At 46.3% G+C, this 14,911-nt stretch overlaps 1 protein-coding gene and 1 long non-coding RNA gene across 2 annotated transcripts in view; one reads left to right on the top strand and one right to left on the bottom strand.

Annotated features, from left to right (window-relative positions):
• The window catches only part of PTPN4 (protein tyrosine phosphatase non-receptor type 4), a 278,626-nt gene that overhangs the window by 208,144 nt on the left and 55,571 nt on the right, over nucleotides 1–14,911 (bottom strand). The window lies entirely within an intron of this gene.
• Nucleotides 1,158–7,425, top strand: LOC114810251. Its single transcript, XR_003757970.1, has 2 exons — nucleotides 1,158–1,246; nucleotides 7,126–7,425. It is a non-coding gene; the product is annotated as an uncharacterized LOC114810251 (long non-coding RNA).

Below are 14,911 nucleotides of genomic sequence, written 5' to 3' on the forward strand. Positions count from 1 at the left end.
AAAGAGGGTTAAGCTGCGGAGAGGTGGTAGAGGGAGTAGAGGGAGAAGAGAAGCTCAGTCTGGGAAGGCCTCTTGGAGGAGGTGAGCTTTAAGTAGGGTTTTGAAGAGGGGAAGAGAATCAGTTTGGCGGAGGTGAGGAGGGAGGGCGTTCCGGGACCGCGGGAGGACGTGGCCCGGGGATCGACGGCAGGATAGGCGAGACCGAGGGACGGCGAGGAGGTGGGCGGCGGAGGAGCGGAGCGTGCGGGGTGGGCAGTAGAAAGAGAGAAGGGAGGAGAGGTAGGAAGGGGCAAGGTGACGTAGAGCCTCGAAGCCTAGAGTGAGGAGTTTTTGTTTGGAGCGGAGGTCGATAGGCAACCACTGGAGTTGTTTAAGAAGGGAAGTGACAGGCCCAGATCATTTCTGCAGGAAGTTGAGCCGGGCAGTGGAGTGAAAAATAGACTGGAGCGGGGCGAGAGAGGAGGAAGGGAGATCAGAAAGAAGGCTGACACAGTTGTCTAGCCGGGATATAACGAGAGCCCGTAGCAGTAAGGTAGCCGTCCTTTAAAAATGAAGCCAATAACAAAATGCTAGGTGAAACGTGTCGCGAGCCTCCCCCGTCCCCGGCTTCGTACCGACCAGGTCTTTCCTGGACCGGGGGAGCCTCGGTGACCCTAGTAGAGTCAAACCACACCTCTGATCACCAAGGTTACTGCGGAAAGTTTTTAGTTAGTTTTACCAATGTGCGAGGGAGTGACACATACACACTCCCACTCCACCAAGGATCCAACACCAGTCTACTGATCGAGGGAGCCCGTTCTGTCAATGCTGCTTCTTTCTGCTTCAAAGTGCTATGGCCTTCTGCTGCTGTCAAGTCCTGCTCTCTTGCTGCTCTAATGCTCGCTTCTCTGTGCTGCTTCTGCTCGCCTCCTGCCGGTGTCCCTTGCTGATTTCTGGGTGCCCTTCATTTGGGCACCCAGCCCTTTTGCATGCTTCCTCGCGATTCAAAGCGACCACCTTTCATCTGCCTTGGGCGTCGCAGCTGTGGCTCTACAGAGTAGTCGTCGATCGGTCCAGGCCCATTATCGGGTAGGACAGGGAGAGGAGGCCACGCCTCCCTCCATGCTCCGCCCCCACAGGCCAGCAATCACCTGTCCCAGGTAGAGCCCAGCAGTGCCTTCGCCAGTCTCTTACTCGTTGTGGTTGACGGAATCACTAATATGGCAGCTCACTGTGGGCTCACCACAAAATGCATGCAGCATTCAAGGTATTTTAAAATGCCCATCTGGTGCCACACCCCTCCCTGTCTCTGTCTCTTCCCTTGCCTGGGGGAAAAGCTACCCAAGTGCTCCTTTTGACACTGTTCACCTCTCAAGCCACTGACCCTCACCCCGCCTGCGATTCCCTCCACCTTTCTAATCCACAAGACACCAGCCCTCCTCATCTTCAGGGCCCTCCTGCAATTTGACACTGCCAGAAAGCTTTTCTCCACCTCTGCCACCCCACATCCTATCAACCCAATAGCTACCATTTACTCTTATCCTTGGATCTGTAGTCTTTGGATATTTGATATTCACCCCACCCTAAACCCCACCGCACTTATGTACATATCTATAACTCTACATATTTCTTATCTATATTGATGTCTGTCTCCCCCTCCATTCATTCAAGTGTATTTATTGAGTGCTTACTGCGTGCAGAGCACTGTATTAAGCGCTTGGAAAGTACAATTCCGGAACAGATAGAGACAATCCCTACCCAACAACGGGCTCACAGTATAGGAGGGGAGAGACAGACAACAAAACAAAACAAGTAGACAGGAATCAATAGAATAAAAATAAATGGAATTATAGATATATACACATCATTATTAAAATAAATAGAATTATAAATATGTACATATATACACAAGTGCTAAGGGGTGGGGAGGAGGATGGAGCAGAGGGAGGGAGTCGGGGCAATGGAGAGGGGAGGAGCAGAGGAAAGGGGGGGCTCAGTCTGGGAAGGCCTCCTGGAGGAGGTGAACTTTTAGTAGGGCTTTGAAGGGGAGAAGTGTGCTAGTTTGGCAGATCTGAGGAGGGAGGGCATTCCAGGCCAAAGGTAGGACATGGGCCAAGGGTCGACGGTAGGACAGGCGAGAACGAGGCCCAGTGAGGAGGTGAGTGGCAGAGGAGTGGAGTGTACGGGATGGGCTGGGGAAGGAGAGAAGGGAGGTGAGGTATGAGGGAGCAAAGGGATGGAGAGCTTTGAAGCCAAGAGTGAGGAGTTTCTGCTTGATAGGGAGGTTGATAGGCAACCACTGGAGATTTATGAGGAGGGGGGTTGACATGCCCAGAGCCTTTCTGTAGAAAGATAATCCGGGTAGCAGAATGAAGTATAGATTACAGTGGGGAGAGACAGGAGGTTGGAAGATCAAAAAGTATGCTGATGCAGTAATCCGTAAACTCACTGTGAGCAGGAAACGTGCCTACCACCACTGTTCTACTTTACTCTCCCAAGTGCTTAGTACAATGCTCTGTACAGTAAGTGCTCAATAAATAATAATGTTTGGTATTTGTTAAGTGCTTACTATGTGCAGAGCACTGTTCTAAGCGCTGGGGTAGATACAGGGTAATTAGATTGTCCCACATGAGGCTTAAAAGTCTTAATCCCCATTTGGCAGATGAGGTAACTGAGGCACAGAGAAGTAACTGACTTGCCCACAGTCACACAGCTGACAAGTGGCAGAGCCGGGATTCGAACACATGACCTCTGACTTCCAAGCCCGGGCTCTTTCCACTGAACCACACTGCTTCCCTGCAAAATAAGGATTACTATAAATGCGACTACTATATGCGACTACTCTATGCAATTACTATAAATGTGACTGATCACACATCAGGGTTACTTGGACAGTTATGTACTGTCTATCTTTATGCCTAAGACGTAATTACTCAACGATGCATCTTCCCCCTACCAGTTTTGCCTTCATTCTTCCTCCTGCTGTGGGGATCGGTTGTTTGTCTGCCCCGCTCATTCGATTACAAGAGGCTTGAGGGACACTAGCTGTGCTGGGGACCTGCGGGGATTCCAGTTGTAGCGGCAGGGCAAGGCAGGGCCTTCCGCCTCCCCTCCAAGGGAAACCTCCGGGAACTCCTGCCAACCTCCAAAGGCACCATGGTTTCACTCCTGGCAAGCTCAGGGCCTTGGGGACTACCAGACTGATTTATTAGACTGTGAGCCCTTCATTGGGCAGGGATTGTCTCTATCTGTTGCCGAATTGTACATTCCAAGTGCTTAGTACAGTGCTCTGCACATAGTAAGCGCTCAATAAATACTGTTGAAGGAATGAATGAAGCTGGAGCAGCATGAGGTGTCTCCTCTTCTAGACCGTAAGCTCGCCGTGGGCAGGGAATGTGTCTGTTACATTGATATATTCTACTCTCCCAAGCCCTTAGTACAGTGGTCCTAAGGGGGAGAAGGGAATTCCAGCTTCCTCGACCTAGAATCAATCTGGGGTAGGGAAGAAGCAAGTAGGTTATGCAACTTCTATATGGAACATGGTGATAAACATGAGAATACTGCAGAAGTTGTTCCTGCTTATGTGGACAGGGAACACAGAGAAGCAGCGTGGCTCCGTGGAAAGAGCCCAGGCTTGGGAGTCAGAGGTCATGGGCTCAAATCCCTCCTCAGCTGCTTGTCAGCTGTGTGACTTTGGGCAAATCACTTCACTTCTCTGGGCATCAGTTACCCCATCTGTAAAATGGGGATTAAGACTGTGAGCCCCAAGTGGGACAACCTGATTACCTTGTATCTACCCCAGTGCTTAAAACAGTGCTTGGCACATAGTAAGTGCTTAACAAACACCAACATTATTATTACCAACTCTGTTATATTGTGCTCTCCCAAGTGCTTAGTAAGGTGCTCTGCACACCGTAAGTGCTCAGTAAATACCATGGATTGATTAAAGTAAGACACACGCACACACACACACACCAGATTAAAAGATCCCTTGCCCACTCCACTTGCGGAGATGAGAACTGGAGGCATAATAATAATAATAATGATGGTAATTATGGTATTTGTTAAGCTCTTACTATGTGCCTAACAGAAGTGCTGCTGATCTCAGTCACACAACTCTGGACTTCTTAGTGGATAAATAATACGTTAAAAGTCAAGGTATAAAATGACAATTTACAGTTCCACTTTTAGCCGTGATAGTCTGAAGATGGACACCTTGCCCTGTTGCCTTTTAGGGATTATTATGGCATGTCAGTCATATGAGAAACTGGGGTAGATAGAAGGTAATCAGCTTGTCCCATGTGGGGGTCACACAGTTGTCATCCCCATTTTACAGACTAGGTAACTGAGGAACAAAGAAGTTAATTAACTTGCCCAAGATCACACAACAGACAAGTGGCAGAGACAGAATTAAAACCCATGACCTCTAACTCCCAGGCCCATGCTCTTACCACTAGGTCATGCTGCTGGATACAGGGGAGAAACTGAAGGGAACGGGGCTTAAGGGGCCCAACTTAAGGGATTTTAGTTGATGAAGGAAGAGGGAGGATGGGAAAGGGGATAAAAACAGAATACTATTATTTATATAGATGCCTGTTTACTTGTAGTGATGTCTGTCTCCCCCACCCCCTCTATACTGTGAGCCCCTTGTGGGCAGGGATTGTCTCTATTGCTGTATTGTACTTTCCAAGTGCTTAGTACAGTGCTCTGCACACAGTAAGTGCTCAGTAAATTCGACTGACTGAATGAATGAATAAGAAGAATGGTATCTACTAAGGGTTTACTATGTGCCCAGCACTTTCCTAGGCACTGGAGTAGACACAAGATAATCAGGTCCCTCCCACATGGAGCTCACAGAAACGTTCTGGGCATGTCACTCCCCTCCTCAAAAACCTCCAGTGGTTGCCTATCAATCTCTGCAGGAAACAAAAACTCCTCACTCTAGGCTTCAAGGCTCTCCATCACCTTGCCCCCTCCTACCTCTCCTCCCTACTCTCTTTCTACTGCCCACCCCGCACGCTCCTCTCCTCTGCCTCTCACCTCCTCACTGTCCCCCGTTCGCGCCTAACCCACTGTCAACCCCTGGCCCATGTCCTCCCACTGTCCTGGTATGCCCTCCCTCCTCACTTCCACCAAACTCTCTTCCCTTCTTCAAAGCCCTACTGAGAGCTCACCTCCTCCAAGAGGCCTTCCCAGACTGAGCTTCCCCTTTTCCCTCTGTTCCCTATCTGCTCCCTTCCCCTTCCCCCCTTCACCTCCCCTCAGCTAAGCCCCCTTTCCCTCTGCTCCTCCCCCTCTCCCTTCCCCTCCTCTCAGCATTGTGCTCATTTGTATATATTTTTATTACTCTATTTAGTTTGTTAATGAGGTGTACATCCCCTTGATTCTATTTATCGTGATTATGTTGTCTTGTTTTTGTCCATCTGTCTTCCCCAATTAGATTGTGAGCCCATCATTGGGCAAGGATTGTCTCTCTCTATTGCCGAATTCTACATTCCAAGAGCTTAGTCCAGTGCTCTGCTCATAGTAAGCACTCAATAAAGACTACTGAATGATTAAGTAAGAGGGAAAATAGTTATTGAATCCCCATTTTGTAGATGAGAGAATTGAGGGAATTGAGGCCCAGAGAAGTTGAGTGAATTAATGATAATTGTTGTATTTGTTAAGCCCTTACTATGTGCCAAGCCCAGTACTAATCACTGAAGCAGATACAAGATCATCAAGTCCCACGTGGGGCTCAGAGTCTAAGTAGGAGGGAGAACAGGAATTAAATCCCCATTTCATGGATGTACGAACTGGGATTCAGAGAAGTTAAGTGACTTTCCCAGGCTCACAAAGCAGGCAAACGGGGGGGCCGGGATTAGAACCCAAGTCCTCTGATTCCCAGGGCCGTGCTCTTTCCACCAGACCGCAATCTTTCTCATATGACTGACATGCCATAATAATCCCTAAAAGGCAACAGGGCAAGGTGTCCATCTTCAGACTATCACGGCCAGAAGTGGAACTGTAAATCGTCATTTTATACCTTGACTTTTAACGTATTATTTATCCACTAAGAAGTCCAGAGTTGTGTGACTGAGATCAGCAGCACTTCTGTTAGGACAGGTAGGCCATTGAGGCTAAGTACTTTACCCAACTCCTTCCTCCGTAACTCCCCCTCGTCCCTGGCTTCCAGCAGAAGTTCATTTGGCATCGACAGCTCAATATCTGCCTTCTCTGGCTAACGACTTAGGTGCACAACAGGAATAGAGAGACGCAATTCCTGCCCTCGAGAAGCACGAGATCTAGCAGGGGAAAGAGGCATAAATTGCAAATGGGAAAAATACCAAATGGAACAATGGAGTGGTGAATAAGTACGTCAGTATTAGCACGTGTACACAGGCAGTCAAATTCATTCTCACCTGCTCTAATTCTGCTCTCTCCTCTGCCAGGCAAACACTTGTTTGCTCCAGGCGGCTGCAACTCACCCTACTGTCTCCCATGCCCGTTGCCTGTGCCAGCTCTTTCAATAAGCCCGTCAAACGGCAGGGACTGTCTCTATCTGTTGCCGACTTGTTCATCCCAAGCGCTTAGTACAGTGCTCTGCACATAGTAAGCGCTCAATAAATACTATTGAATGAAAAGACTTAATTCCCCCGCTTAATAAACCAATTCCCTAAAATCACTCCTGCACCCCCTCCAATCCCTGTCTCTTCCTGCCCTCTCCTGGTCCTCTTACCTCTCTGGCTGCTCCTTCTCAGGGTCTTTCACCAGCTCCTCTAGACCCTTTTCCTCCACCCAAGTACCACACCAGTACCTCGCTGACCTCCCTGCCTCCAGCCTCTCCCCTTTCCAGTCCATACTTCTTCCAGAGCCCAGATCATTTTCCTCAAACATCGTTCTGCACGTCTCCTCCCTCCTCAAAAACCTCCAATCTTTTGGATTTCAGAAGGGTTTATAAATCTGCGGAGAGCTGAGATCTAATCCATCTCATACGGTAATTCCAGGCAACAGGAAAGGCTTGGGGGTTACAAGGACAGTTGTTCTTATTATGCTCTTGACACTGAAAACATTGTACTTTCCTGCTCGATACCAAAATCACGCTAGAAATAGTGTCATCTCAAAATCAAGTAGAAGGTATGATTAGCTAGAGGATTTCCTTCCTAGATCTGTTCCTTGAGGGGAAAAATTCAATCGGGCACCAGCAACAGGAACAGCGATGGCCACCATCGTTTCTCCAGAGAAGGGAGGTTTCTGCACATCGCTGTGTTGGCCGGCGACATGGAGGAGGAGACGACCAGGCTCTCCTTGAGACAATTTAGGCTGCAGTCCTGCTGCTCCACCGTACACGGCCGTGGCAAGGAAAGGGAGGAGCCGAGTTAGAGCGGGTCACCCAGAACCTCAGACCCGCCGAAGAGGCCGACAGCTTGGAGGAAGCCAAATAAAACTATGCCGCTTTTGAGCTTATTCATGGCTTTATGTTGATACGAATATGCATAAAACATATATTTACACGTATTCATGTGTCAGAGGAACAAGTACAAAACACAAATGTATCCCCATCATATTTGAAGGTGCCCTATACAAAAAAGTTGACCTATGCACAGGGTGCGTGTATAAGCCCAAAAGGGCTAGAAGTCAGTGAGAAGCAGCGTGGCTTAGTGGAAAGAGTCCGGGCTTGGGAGTCAGAGGATGTGGGTTCTAATCCCAGCTCCGCCACCTATCAGCTGTGTGACTTTAGGTATGTTACTTAACTTCTCTAGGCCTCAGTGACCTCATCTGTAAAATGGGGATGAAAACTGTGAGCCCCACATGGGACAACCTGATAACCTTGTATCTACCCCAGTGCTTAGAACAGTGCTTGACACATAAAAATTTTGGTATTTGTTAAGCTCTTACTATGTGCAGAGCACTGTTCTAAGCAGTGGGGGAGATACAGGGTAATCAGGTTGTCCCACATGAGGCTCACAGTCTTCATCCCCATTTTACATATGAGGTAACTGAGGCACAGTCACACAGCTGACAAATGGGAGAGCTGGGATTCAAACCCATGACCTCTGACTCCCAAGGCCATGCTCTTTGCACATAGTAAGCATTTAACAAATATCCTCATTATTATTATTATTATATTTATTGAGTGCTTACTGTGTGCAGAGCATTGCAGTAAGTGCATGGGGCAGTACAATATAATAGACACGTTCCCTGCCCACAACAAGCTTACAGTCTAGCAATCTATGAACAGTATTTATTGAACCCCTACTGTATGCAGAAGATTGTAAAGTGTGTGGAAGGGAAAAATACAGTCAAACATACCATCCTTTTCCCCATGGAGTTTACAATCTAGTGGTTCCAACCAATGCTGTGCAACCACAAAGACCCTGTGATGGCTTTTTTTTGTTTTAATGGCAATTGTTCGGGGCTTACTATGTGCCAGGCACTCTACCAAGCACTAGGTTAGACAAGCTAATCAGGTTGAACACAGTTCATGTCCCACATGGGGCTCACAGACAGGTAACTAAAGCACAGAGAAGTTAAGTGACTTGGCCAAGGTCACACAGCAGACAAGAGGTGGAGTCAGGATGAGAACCCAGGTCCATCTGACTCCCAGGCTTGTGCTCTATCCACTAAGCAATGCTGCTTCTTCATGGACACGACACAAAACTCCGGTTTTAAGAGTTCAACGACTGAAATGCAAATTTAAAATATAAGGACCTCTAGCAAGAAAGTAATGCCTGGTAATAATGGACTAGAGCATTTTGGGGGAATTAGGTATCTTAAAAAATTTGCAGCTCATAGAATCACTTGAAGCTCAATTCTCAACAAGTAAATAATACAATTTTTTCTTGGCTGGTTTCTATATTGCAATATTCAAAATCACTATATTACAAGCCATACTACTAAATGGAGAGAAAACAGTTTCCTCTTATTCAATAATTAATTTCAGGAAACACCATTATGTTTTCCAAATGATTCAGCCTGCTCTATTCAATCGACACAATAGTTGGGCAAACATGAGTTATTCTTTTACTCTTCACGTAGAACAAATGAAAACACTGACAGCATTAAAGGACTGTTTAAAAAAGAAGTATACATCCATGCGAAATAAGCTCAATAAATGACCAAATATACTCAGGTGCAGCAGGAAATTGGATTCTACATCTTTAAAGAGTAAAGCTAACATTAAGTAGTGTGGTCTAGTGGAAATAGTATGGGCCTGGGAAGCAGAGAACCTGGGTTCTATAGAGAAGCAGCATGGCTTAGTAGTGGCAAGAGCACGAGTTTGGGAATCAGAGGTCATAGGTTCTAATCCCGGCTCCGCCACTTGTCTGCTGTGTGACCCTGGGCAAGTCACTTAACTTCTCTGGCCTCAGTTACCTCATCTGTAAAAATGGGATTCAAAAATGTGAGCCCCACATGGGACAATCTGATTACTCTGTATCTACCCCAGCACTTAGAAGTGCTCAGCACATAGTAAGCGCTTAACAAATACCATCTTCATTATGATTATCATTATTATTATTCCCACCTACACCACTTGTCTGCTCTGAGATCTTAGGCACACAGCTCAGTTAATTGTACTTATTGAGCATTTTCTGTGTGCACAGGACTGTACTAAGCACTTGGTGGAGTACAATATAACAGAGTTGGTAGACACATTCCCTGCCCACAACAAGCTTAGAGGGGGGGAGACAGACATTAATGTAAATAAATTACAGATATGTTCACAAGTACTTTGGAGCTGAGGGACAGGTGAATAAAGGGAGCAAATCAGGGCGATGTAGAAGGGAGAGGGAGAAAAGGAAATGACAACTAAGTCAGGGAAGGCCTCTTGGAGGAGATGTGCTCGACATTTAGATGAGACTTCAACATCGCTAAAATCCGCCCTTTCCTCTCCATCCAAATCGCCACCGCGTCAGTACAACCACTCATCCTATCCCACCTAGGTTACTGCATCACGCTCCTTGCTGACCTCCCAGCCTCCTGTCTCTCCCCACTCCAGTCCGTACTTCACTCTGCTGCCGGGATTATCTTTCTACAGAAACGTTCAGGGCACATCACCGCCCCCCTTCTGGAAAAACTCCAGTGGTTGCCTATCCACCTCTGTATTTAACAAAGACTTGTCACCATTGGTTTTAAAGTTCTCCATCACCTGGCCCCCTAACTCACCTCCCTTCTCTCCTTCTACAAGCCAGCCTGCAGCACACTTCACTCCTCTGGTGCTAAACTCGTCACTGTGCCTCCATCTCGCCTGTCTCACCGGCAACCCCTGACCCACATCCTACTCCTGGCCTGGAACGCCCTCCCTCCTCAAATCCTCCAACTACTCTTCCCCGATTCAAAGCCTTCTCCAAAAGGCCTTCCCAGACTAACCCCTCCTTTTCCTCAACTCCCACTCCCTTCCGGGTCACCCTGACTCCCTCCCTTTGCTCTTCCCCCCCACCCCCACCCCACAGCACTTACATATATATCTGTAATTTTACTTATTTATATTGACGTCTGTGAATTCGTAGTGATGTCTGTTTCCCCCCTCTAGACTGTGAGCTAGTTGTGGGCAGGGACTGTCTCTCCTTATTACTGTACTCTATTTTCCCAAGTGCTTATTACAGAGCTCTGCACACAGTAAGCGCTCAAATACGATTGAATGACCGAATGTGCCTTCAGTAAGACTTTGAAAAGTTGGACAGTAATTTTCTGATAGATGTAAGGAGGGAGGGTGTTTCAGGTCAGATGCAGGACGTGGGCAAGAGGTCGGCGGTGAGATAGACGAGATCAGGGGACAGTGGGTAGGTCGGCACTGGAGGAACAAAGTATGCGGGCTGGGTTGTAGTGGTAGAGCAGCGAGAGGGCAAGGTGACTGACTGCTTTAAAGCCAAAGGAAAGGAGCTTCTGTTTGATGCAGAGGGGGATGGACAACCTCTGGAAGTTCTTGAGGAGGTTCTTAAATTTTCTGTGCCCCAGTTATCTCATCTGTAAAATGTGGATTGGACTGTGAGCCCTATGCGGAGATGGTGTTCAATCTGATTATCCTGTATCTAATAATAATGACAATGTTGGTATTTTTTAAGTGCTTACTATGTGCACAGCACTGTTCTAAGCACTGGGGTAGATACAGTGTCATCAGGTTGTCCCACGTGGGGCTCATAGTCTTAATCCCCATTTTACATATGAGGTAACTGAGGCACAGAAGTTAAGTGATTTGCCCACAGTCAGCTGACAAGTGGCAGAGCTGGGATTCGATCCCATGACCTCTGACTCCCAAGCCCGGGCTCTTTCCCCTGAGCCACGCTGCTTCTCTATATCTCCCCCCACCCCCACCCCAGTGCTTAGAACAGTCCCTGGCAGAGTAAACACTTAACAAATACCATAAAAAAAGGATGTTTAGGAAGATTTCTTTCCATCAGCTCAACCAATCAATGGTATTTACTGAGCACATACTCTTTGCAGAGAGCACTGTACTAAACACTTGGGAAGAGTACAGTCTAATAAAGTTGGCAGACAGGCTCTCTGCACACAAAGGAGCTCACAGTCTAAGAGGGGAAGGTACACATTAATATAAAAAAATACCGGATCCATGTATAAGTGCTGCTCTTCAGAGTCATTCAATCATTCGATAGTATTTACTGAGCACTTACTGTGTGCAGAGCACTGTAGTAAGCGCCTGAGGGAATACAATATTACAATAAACAGACACAGTCCCTGCCCACAGTGAGTTTACAGCCTAGAGGGGGAGAAATGCACCCAGCCCTGTTGTATTATACTCTCCCAAAGGCTCAGTCAGTACAGTGCTCTGCACAGAACAAGCGCTTAATAGATACCAATGATGATTCCACTGCATTGCTTCGAACAGGACTCGCCATGCCAAAATTCACTGGAATCGGCACATTCAGGGATTCAGTTTTCCTGTAAGGACTGGAGACAGATTTGTTGCCAAGGAAGTACTTTCCCCATTTGTAAGATCACCGTCACCTCTTAATTCACTGAACATTAATATTTAAGACTTTAACCATGGGATATTAAAGCAATCTTTCATCCAACTTTTCTCCACTCTACACGAGAAATTCTAAAACAACTCAGTTGAAGAATGTCATTCTGCACATGTTTAACAAAGGCCTCGAAGTCACTCGCTGAGTGTGTTTTGATTATTTATTGGCTGCGCTTGTGCATAATTTCATTTGGCTCACTAACTGATGAAGAATAACCTTGATACAGAACTAAAGGGTAAGGAGCGCAGTACTTAGAAAAATATTACTTCTCAAAGTTAACTGTGAATAATAACCCCTTGCTCATCCTGGGCCCATTTCTAAGGGCAGTGCCAATTTCCTCGGCAACTGAAATAATTACAAATAACAATGTATACTTATACTGGGATTTTTCATCTTCAAAGTGCTTTACATACATTAACTAATCCTCATAACATCCATGAGAGGCAGGTATGATCATCATTAAAAGAAGGAAACTGAGCAGAGAGGCTAAGTTACTTGCCCAAGGCCATGAAAGGATTAGTTCCAGAGCCCAGATTAGAGTTCAAAAATTCTTGGCTGCCATTTTTCTTGGCCAACAGAGTGAGTTGCAGCAGCTTGGAGCATAATATTTCTGGCCCAGTTACGATAGTAGCAAAAAGAAAATTGCAAATGAGAGGTAGGCACACCTACATACACACACACACAAAAAAACCGCTCTGCACATGGTACGCACTCATTAAATAGCACTGATTGAGTGATTGGCAGGGTCATTTTTGAGTAGCCACATGAAGGATTTGCAAGTTGTGCCTCTTGTTACAAGTTGTCAATGAACAAAGGGAATCTCACCTGGGAAATGTACATCACAAGTATTTTTTTTCTTTCTGAGATTGCATCTTTAGGCTTGGGAGTCTGCAAGACTGGCATTTCCTGCCCCATCTGCAAAATGGGCATTCAACACCTGTTGCCCCGCCCCCTTACACTGTGAATCCTTTGAAGAAAGGAACTGTGTCCAACTGGATGATCTTGGATTTACCCCAGGGCTTAATACAGTGCTTGGCACATAGTAAGCACTTAACAAATACAGTTGTTTTTTTGGCCCTGCTTTATGAGGTATTTGAAGTTCAATCGTCGCGAACAGGAGGTGCTAATGGAAACCTTCTCAAAGAAACAGCTCTCCTGGCAAATTTTCTTTTCATGCCAGGAAGACAACAAATGCCTCCAAGGTAGCTGGAATAGAAAGCCTCAGCCTTCCTATTTCCCTATAGTGAGAATCAGTGCTGCCTCCCCTCTTCTTCCCGTCTCCTTCTACCTCATTGTCAGACTCCTCTGCACCAATTTTGTCCTGGAAATATATCTTCCAAAAAATAGAACCTTACTAGGCAAATTCCAACACGAAGAATTTTAGTCAGCTTTGTTGCTTATTTCAATAGGAAAATCTTTAGGAGCTGTACAATGTACAGTCTTGTGAACTGATTACAGAGGGAAGGTCATCTCTTCACTCAGTAATAAAGTTTACTGAGCACCTGCTGAAGGTATCGCATATACTGAGTATTTGAGAAAATATAAGAGAAGTCCCAAGACATTCATTCAGTAGTATTTATTGAACACTTACTATGTGCACAGCACTGTACTAAGCACTTGGGAGTGTGGCTCTGTGGAAAGAGCACGGGCTTGGGAGTCAGAGGTCATGGGTTCAAATTCCGGCTCTGCCACTTGTCAGCTGTGTGACTGTGGGCAAGTCATTTAACTTCTCTGTGCCTCAGTTACCTCATCTGTAAAAGGGGGATTAACTGTGAGCCTCATGTGGGACAACCTGATGACCCTGTGTTTCCCCCAGCACTTAGAACAGTGCTCTGCACATAGTAAGCACTTAACAAATGCCAACATTATTATTATTATTACAATTCGGCAACAGATAGAGACAATCCCTGCCCAATGACGGGCTCACAGTCTAATCGGGGGAGATGGACAGCAGAGCAAAACAGAACCAAACAAAAACAAGACAACATTATCACGATAAATAGAATTACAGGGATGTACACCTCAGTAACAGAATAAATAGGGCAATAAATAATACATACAAATGAGGACAGTGCTGAGGTGACAGGAAGGGGAGATATTCCCTGCCCATAAGGAGTTTAAACTGACAGAGAGAAATACAAATATTTACAAGAGATGAAAGATGAACAAGGAAGCTGAATGTTTTTTGTGTTTTGTTTTTTAAATAGGGTATTTGTTAAGTGCTTACTCTGTGCTGGGCATTATACGGAGGGCTGGGGTAGATACAAGATGATTAGGTTGGTCAAGGGGTACGTCCACATGGGGCTCACAGTCTTAATCCCCATTTTTACAGATGAGAAAACTTGAGGCACAGGGAAGTAAAATGACTTGCCCCAGGCCAAACCACCACCAAGTGGCAGAGCCAGCATTAGAACCCAGGTCCTTCTGAATCCCAAGATCCATGCTCTATCCACTAAGCCACAATGTTTCCCATTTGAAATATGCATAAAAGCACAAGTCCCAGAAGTGGCTCCCAGGATGACAAAATTCGGTGTTTGACAGTCAAGGAAGGCTGGCTGGAGGAGGTGGGATTTTTAAGAGGGCTTAGATCTGGCAGATTTGGGGAGATGGGGGGGGGAGACTGCTCTAAACTTAGGAGATGGAGATGGGGAAGGGAGAATACAGCATGGGGTTTCACATAGGCAAAAAGAGTGAGATGCAGTTAGGAAGAGTCCTTAAAAGGAGCAAAGAATGAAGCACGGTCTAGAGAAGCAGCATCGGCTGGTGAATAGAGCATAAGTCTGGGAGTCGGTAGGACTTGGGTTCTGCATTTGTCTGCTGCATGATCTTGGGCAAGTCATTTCACTTCCTCTTTGCCTCAGTTACCTCCTATGTAAAATGGGGATTGAGACTGTGAGCCCATGTGGGACATGGTCTTGGTAATAATAATGTTGGTATTTGTTAAGCGCTTACTATGTACAGAGCACTGT

Source organism: Ornithorhynchus anatinus, chromosome 1, assembly GCF_004115215.2.
Source record: "Ornithorhynchus anatinus isolate Pmale09 chromosome 1, mOrnAna1.pri.v4, whole genome shotgun sequence".
Taxonomy (NCBI): Eukaryota; Metazoa; Chordata; class Mammalia; order Monotremata; family Ornithorhynchidae; genus Ornithorhynchus; species Ornithorhynchus anatinus.